The following is an 8376-nucleotide window of genomic DNA, read 5'->3' on the forward strand; positions in this document are numbered from 1 at the left end:
GAACTTGGAGAAAAGCCTTTTAGTTCTTGTTCCATGAGCAGTATACAGAACTTCTGGTAGCAACAGTTGTGGCAGCAGGAACCTACAGTGTGCTTTAAACTTTGAGAAATAGGAACATCTAATCTTTCTTTTCTTTTCTTTTCTTTTCTTTTCTTTTCTTTTTTTCTTTTCTTTTCTTTTCTTTTCTTTCTTTGTACTCCTTTTGCTTGGTCCTGGATGCATATGCATTCATGGGAAGTGTGTGTCAGTATAGCATGGCTAAAGACCATACTTTCTGGGGAACTGAAAAGGAAACCAGAAAGGGAGATAATGGAGGCATAGGAACTTGAAAAATCAATTCTTTAAAATTGTTTATAAATTCTGGGATTCACCCTTGAGCTGCAAGTGCATGGATCTAATCCTAAACAGTATACCATGTATTTTGAGAATGAAACTTTGAAATGGGCTTCTGCCCACTTCTTGGACTAGTCACTAGGTGACAAACACACAAGGCAGATGTGACTAGCACTGCAAAGGCATTGAAAACTGAAATGTACTTTGAAACCACAAAACTGAAATGTACTTTGAAACCACAACCACAGAAGGCTGATCAGGATGCAGGGACTGAATCCAACTGGGCTGATTGCTAAAGCAAAATATCGACATTTTCTATAAGGTTTAAACAGGACTCATTGTCCCATAAGAAAGTATCCAAAGCATCCAGAAGACAATACGTAGTTAATTGACAAACAAGAACCCAGGAAAACCTCAACTCACACTGGTAAAGATAAAAGATAAACTCCAGTATTGAAATGTTGGAATTATCTGACAAAGACTTAAAGCAGTTATTATAAAAATGTTCAAAGTATGTACACTCTTGAAACAAATGTAAAGAAAATCTAAGCAAATAATTAGAAGAGATAAAGAAGTATTAAGTGGAAATTCTATAAATAAAAATATAACTTCCACACTCTCCAAAAATAAGCAAACAAAAAGAAAAACTCTAAGCAAAGAAACACAACCTTCACTGGATGGACGCAATAGTATATTGGAGATGAAAGAGAAAAGAGTCAATGAATCTGAGGATAAATCAATGGAAGTTAATCTAAAGAACAGAAAAAAGAGAAAAAATAAACAGCTTTAGGAACTTCTTGTGCTATACCAACAGGTCTAATTTTCATGCCATGGGAGTCCCACCCAGAAGGTCATGACAAGAAGGTAGTACAGAAAAAAAATTTGAAGAAATGATAGCTGAAAGTTTCTCAAATATGATGAAAGATATAAACCTACAAATTCAAGAAGTTCAGTAGGCCATACAAAGATAAACATTTAATCCCAACTCAGAAATGTCATAATCAAATTGCAAACACTAACAACAAAGAAAAAAATCTTAGAAACAACTAGAAAAACAATTTTTTTAGTAGGATATTCAAATGGCTGCAGTTTTCTCACCTAAAATCATGGAGGCCAAAAATAAGTGGACTGATCTTGTATCTACATTCTACTTCAAGTGGTGAAATATTGAGTCTAAGCAGTTAAAAGTTAAATATGTATTGTAATGCCCAGAGCAACCACTGAAAACCAAACAAGCAAAACATACAAAGAGTAATAGTTCAAAAAATTAATTGCAGTGAAATACTAAAAAATCAAATAATAATTAAGAAAACAGAAAAAGGACAACTGAGAGTTAAAAAACAGAGGGAAGAAAACAGAAAGCAAATAATATAGTGGTAGAATCTAAACCTAAATATATCAATAATTATAACAAATGTAAAAGCTCTCATATCAATTAAAAGACAGATTTTCAGAATCAGTTAAAAATGACACAAATACATGTTGCATATGAAAAACTCATGTCAAATATAATAATATTGGTATGAGAAAAATAAGAGGGTAAAAACAGATACACTATGCAAACACTAATCAAAAGACAGAAACCAGGAGTTACCGTGTTAATGTCACAAAAAGTAGACTTCAGGGCAAAGAAAATTACCTAGAATAAAGAGGCACAGTACATGATTATAGAGAGGCAAATCAACTTAGAGGACACAACCATCTTAAAAGTGTATTGGCAAACAACAGCACTTCAAAAGATAAAATTGACAGAACTGAAAGAGAGATAGACAGATCCACACTTATAGTGGAGACTTCAACATTCCTTTCTTAGAATCAGAAGTAGTAATAGAATCAGTAACACTAATAGAATCAGCAAGGATTTTTATCATGAATTAACTGGATCTAGTTGACATAAACAGGGCACTCCCCCAAAAAACAGAAGAGCACACTTTCTCTTCAAGTATAACGTACCAAATTCACAAAGATAGGCATATACTGAGTCATAAAACAAACTTTAACAAATTTGAACTAATTGAAATCACACAAAGTATGTTCTCTGAAAACAATGGAATTAAATTAGAAATTAATAACATAAAAATAACTAGAAAATCTCAACACTTGGAAATTAAACAATACATGCCCATAAAATCTTTACATTGAAGAGAAAGTCTCAAGAGAAATTTGTAAATATTTTGAACTCAAGGAAAATAAATATATAACATGTTGAAATGTATGGCATGCACTTAATGCAATGTTCAGAGGAAGATTTATAGCGTTAAATGCCTATGTTGGAAAACAAGAAAGGTTTCAAATCAAAGTGAGCTTCCATCTTAAGAAAACAGAAAAGTACAAAGTAGACTAAACCAAATAGAAATAAAAAGCAATAAATATAAGAGCACAAATCAATGAAACAGAAAACAGAAAACAGAAAAATCAATAAAACCAAAAGGCAAAATCATAAAAAAGCAAACTAAAATTGATATACCTATGGCAGAAAAAGAGGGCAGATACAGTGATCAATAACAAGGATTAAAAAATGAGTATCACCCCATTCTTTGTAGATATAAAAAGGATAAAATGGATATTATGAATAAATCTATGTATAATACATAATTCAGTAGGTTAGGTGAAATGAACGATTATTCCAAAACCAAAAACCTCTAAAATCTCTTTTAGAGTGAAATAGATAACCTTAATAGTTTGGTAATTATTAAACTTCCTAACCCATTATTAAAATCTTGTGAAAAAGAAATTTCCAGGACTAGATGACCTTATTGCTAAAATTTACCACACATATAAAGAAGAAATAAACCCAAGTCTACATCATCTCTTGAAAAGGAGGAACATTTCCTACATCATTTTATGAGATGAGCATTACTGTGACAAGAAGAAAATATCCCAAAACTTCAGATCAGTATCACTCATGAACATAAATGCAAAATCATCAAAATACTAGCAAATTGAATCTAGCAATGTATAAAAGAATAATATAATGTGACCAAGTAGTATTCATCTAATGAGTGAAAGATTGGTTTAGTATTTGACGATCAATCAATAAAATATATCTGATAGTCTAAAGAAGAAAAATTACATAATATCTATTAATACAAAAAGTTTTTAAAATATTTAATATTCATACATAATGAAAACTCTGAGCAAATTAGGAATTGAAGGAAAGTTCTTCAGTCTGATAAAGGACATCTACAAGCTAATATAATACTTAATAGTGAAAGATACTAATATACATTTATTAGAATGACTATACTGACAATATCAAGTGCTGACAAGAAAGTGGAGCAACTGGAATGCTCATACATCACTGATCGCAATGCCAAATATGACAGCCATTTTGAAAACAGTTTGGCAGTTTATTGTAAAGCTAAACATGTCCCTATTACATAACCCAGCAGTTCCTCTCGTGGTATTTTTATTTTATTTTATTTTATTTTGTTTTATTTTTTAAGTAAAGTGAAAACCTGTGTTTTCACAAAACCTGTACATGAATGTTTATAGCATCTTTAATTACATGTGCCCTAAACTGGAAATAACCCAGTCTTTTTCAGTAAGTGAATGGAAAAACAAATCATGGTATAGCTATACAATGAAATATTATTCAGTAACACAAAGAAATGAATTATTGATAACCGAACAATTTAGATAATTCTCAAAAGTATTATGCCATGTTAAGAAACTCAGTCTCAACAGTTTACATATTGTCTGATTCCCTTTACATGACATTCTCAAAAAGCAGAAGAATGATAATGAAGAACAGAACTGTGTGACATTCTCCAAAAACAAAAGAATAATAAGAACAGAACTACAGTTGTTAGGGATTAGGAGTCAAGGAAGGGGACTACAAGGAGGTAGCATGGGAGTTTTTTAAGAGATGGAACTGTTCTGTATCCTGATTGTGATGGTGTTTACACTAATCTGTTCATGTCTCAATATTCATAGCAATATACATCTCCCAAAAGTCAATTTAATTTATATTAATTTAAAAATGAAATGGAGCAAAAAATAAGCCCACAAAATAATAGTCCTAAAAATCAAATGATAGATCGATTTTTTTCATCAAGTTGCTGAAATCATAGCATTGGTAGACAACTATTCAAATAAAAGTAAAATTTTACACAATTTTAAGTGAAACAATAAAAATAAAAAGGGGATTTGACCAAATTGAAAAAAAAAAATTATCAAATACCAGTATGAGACACAATGGTGTACTATTCCACCATAAAAAAAATGTTAGAGTTGTTTCTAGAATTCTTTGTGTACTTTGCTACTGTTTTTGTGTACTTTTGCTACTAAAAAATTTCTTCAGGTTTTCCCAGTGAATCCATTAAACATTTCCATTTTATCTTGCTTAAAGTCTATATTTTTGGAAGCATATAAATATACTAGTTAACATATGAAATGAAACAGTTGGCAGTGTTTCCTTGACTAATTTGTTATTTTCTATTAAAAGGAGAAAATGAGCGAAACAATACAAGATATGCAATATATGCAATTACATGACCCTTGTCCTCTTGTCTCTAGCAGAGAAAAGTATTAAGTTTGTTGCATTTTATTTTCTGTAAAGGTATTAGGCCTTTGCCTCAAAGGTGTACAGTCAAAATAACAAGACATCCTCCTTTGACTTAGCTCTGACCTTCTCTGCACTCTACTCATCCTTTATGGCAAGTCAGCTAAATACGCTGTCGGATATTGTTCCCTTTTAGGAAATTCTTCCTGGAATCCTGTAGTAAACTTTCCGAGGAAAAAGACAAATAAAGTTAAATGTCCTTGAGGAATGCTGAATATTAAAAAAAAAAAAAAAGTTAGTATCACTTTTGACTTTTTTTCAGAAGTTTATCAGCAACTGATGTAGACGGATTATGCTGTCTTGATTTAAATTGTCAATTGTCTTCAATTATTCCTAGCTTGAGCTGAATAATTTTAACCAGACTCCTTTAAAACTGAAAGAATGCTATCTTATCTTGAGAAGAACTAATTCTAATACCATTTTAGTTTGTCTTTATAATTGAATTATCAAAGTAATTAGTGATCATAAGTGATTTGATAGTTTATCATGTGATATTAATAAACAATAAGCGAAAATGTGAGAGAATAACTTATCTGCCATTGAGTAGCAATATTTTTGTGCTGTGGTTACAATGTTAAGCAGACTAAAATAAGCAAATCTTCATGCCAGGGTCTTAGTTAATGTCATTTTGCTTGGCTGAGAAAATCTGAAACTTCTCTGAGCAGACATATTTTAAGAGAGCATTAGGACATGCATATTTTTAGGATGCTAATAGAACCTCTCACCCTTTTTGGATTTAGCTGCCAGAAATTATGATTCATAGTTCTTGATAGCATAGAATAGAAAACATTGTAAAGGGAAAGAAATTCTAACAGATTGCTCAGGAATGATTTCGGAGTGTCAGTTAATCAGACATTTCTCTTTCATCCCTTTAGGAAAATACACACTTCTCTTTTGAAAAATGGATCTAGAAAAATTTTTATGTTTGCTTTGGAATGGCCCACAATTATTGATGAACTCTTACTGGTATTAGAAAACTGATTGGTGAAAGAATATATAACATAATAATAGCTTATAATAGCAAAAATGACACAGCTGAAAAGTTGCCTGTGAAGAATGTTTCAAAAGAACAAAGGATGTGCTTTGTCATCGCTGTTTTTAAGATTCTGAAGAATATAGTGATGATATTATATTACTGTATTTGTGCTACTGTTCTGGAAAGTTTAGCCACTTGAAGTACCTTTAATAGATATTTGAAAATTATTAGAATGTAGAATTTTAAAATACACAATAACATTCTGAAGTAGTTGTATTATTCTAGAAAGCTCTGGCATAATTTAGATTTAGGGTTGAATAGGAGTTACTTTTTATCGTTAAAATTAATGGGTAAAGCATTCTGCGTTGAATAACAACTCTTGTAGAAATCCAAAGTTATACATAGCTTTGATTTCGATAATACATGTTTTGATGATGCTGGTTCTTGATTAATGTTGACTTTCCCACTTGTGACACGGTTTTGTCTCAAATTCTAGTTGTCTCAGCTAGAATTACCTGGTTAGCTCATAGATTTCTACATTCTGTTTTTAATTGATAATATTTATTTTAAAGATCACTTTTAATTGTAACAAATATGAATTCATCAGTGTTTTCCAAATTGTCAATAATGCTTTAAGCAAAAAGTACATTAGTAAAATGTAAGTTATATTGTATTATAATATCTGCTACAGTTAATACCATGAACATACGCACTATATGCCAGAAAAGCTCATGCATTATTGGAAGGGAAAAGAAATATGATATCATTGCTATATTGTCTGATTATGAATTCATGCTTTGGTCAGTTCTCTTTCTTCAGGGATGACATTTACTTGTACTCTGCTGTTGAGGAATCTGAATTGGATGTCACAAATTCTGCATTTGCACCAGTGGCATATTAGTGCTATCATGGTTGTCTGTGTACAGGGGAGGTATGATTTCACCAGTTACAAGTGAGACATAGGAAATGTTGATGGGGGCCATGGTGTCTCTCTACTCTTGGATGTGTCTTGAAGCTCCTTGGCAAATTTCTGAATAGCACTGTGATGGACTAGTTGAATGTCTGGTGTTTGCATGTTTCTCTTTTCTACTCCTTCCTGTCGACAGTGCATGATGTAAGGAGGTACTAGAAAGAGGACCAGTGCTACTGCTGAGGACACAGCCAGTATAATTAAGAAATCCATGTACTTGTCTGCTTTTCAGACAATCATTTTGAAAAGGGTTTGTACTCTCCATCATCACTAAAATTCCCCCTCCATGAATCACTTCTGGATAGGTGGTCACTTGCTTTGTTTTATCAACCAAATGAAATTTCGCACTAGTCAATGTAAAATGGGGTACAAAATGTTTTAGCACATGTTATTACAGGCTCCATTTCTTGACTGCATCTCAATTCTGTGGATTTTCAACATCTTGTAATCAAGAAGAAAATGGGACATCGGCACCAATCCTGACAAAAACGCCCCCCTTTAGGCCATTAATAGGAAGCAGAACCCTGCTGCCCCTATCGAGGGCCACGTGATGTTTATGGCATTCAGTCCCTCTGGCCACAGCACATTTTTCTCCACCCTGACAGAGTTTCCAAGAGCCTTCCTGGCCAATATTTCTTACACATTTGTATTTTTAATGAAGATTTCTGCTTGTGATATGGCAACAGGAAGTCCTCTGTTGACATTATATTATCCAATTATTCCTTGCAGTCTCAAAGGTGCACCTATTGTAGGCAATTATATCAATAGTTGTTGGTTTCTCCACATTTTAAATTGTCGGAGAGTCATAAGGACTCTCTCACTATATGGTGTTCTTTGGATGTAGAGGAGCCATCCAGGTCTTTCTAAATAACCCTTTCAATTTGTTTTAAATGCTTTGGGATCATCACTAATCTCACCAGGTTTTGGTGAGGTGGAAATTTCCCCTTAAAATACTTGTTCCAAAGCATAAACCAAAAGGACACTTACAGATTGGTATGCATTCTGATCAGAGTGCACCTTAGAGAAAATAATGAATACTGTCATCAAGAATGTGACAACCACCACAGGCTCATCCTGCGTGTCCCCTGAACTTATCCTATGCAAGCACAGGGGTCTCCAGGATCCCACTGCCAGGGCAATTTCATTATTGGGCTGACGAGGCCCGTAGTCCTCAATTCTCCCCTCCCCTCCCCTCCCTTTCTGGCAGCTTGGCCAGTTTTACTCTTTTCTTATTAGAGCACATTTTGTTGTACACAGGAGTGCAAAGAAAACACAATTGCCACTGAGAACTTTGTAGTGTGATGCTTATTTAGCTTTTGAATGGGCTTTCACACAAAAATTACTGCTTTGTGGAAATTTTCAGGTATGAGAAAACATCTTACAAATAAACCTCCTGTTATCCAACTGATCAGTCAGTATTAAAAAATGCGTGTGGAGGATGTTGCAGATTGAAGTGTGCAAAGCATTTGTGTTTTAATTAAAATCTTAGAGGAAAAACTCATTCACATGAATTAATAGCAACATTTTTAGCAG

The 8376-nt window shown here is 32.9% G+C and overlaps 1 pseudogene; it reads right to left on the reverse strand.

Moving 5' to 3' along the window:
- Nucleotides 1-6629: 6629 nt before the first annotated feature.
- Nucleotides 6630-7988, reverse strand: LOC103218283 (epsilon-sarcoglycan pseudogene; annotated as a pseudogene).
- Between the last annotated feature and the right edge of the window lie 388 nt (nt 7989-8376).

This window comes from Chlorocebus sabaeus, chromosome 10, assembly GCF_047675955.1.
Source record: "Chlorocebus sabaeus isolate Y175 chromosome 10, mChlSab1.0.hap1, whole genome shotgun sequence".
Taxonomy (NCBI): Eukaryota; Metazoa; Chordata; class Mammalia; order Primates; family Cercopithecidae; genus Chlorocebus; species Chlorocebus sabaeus.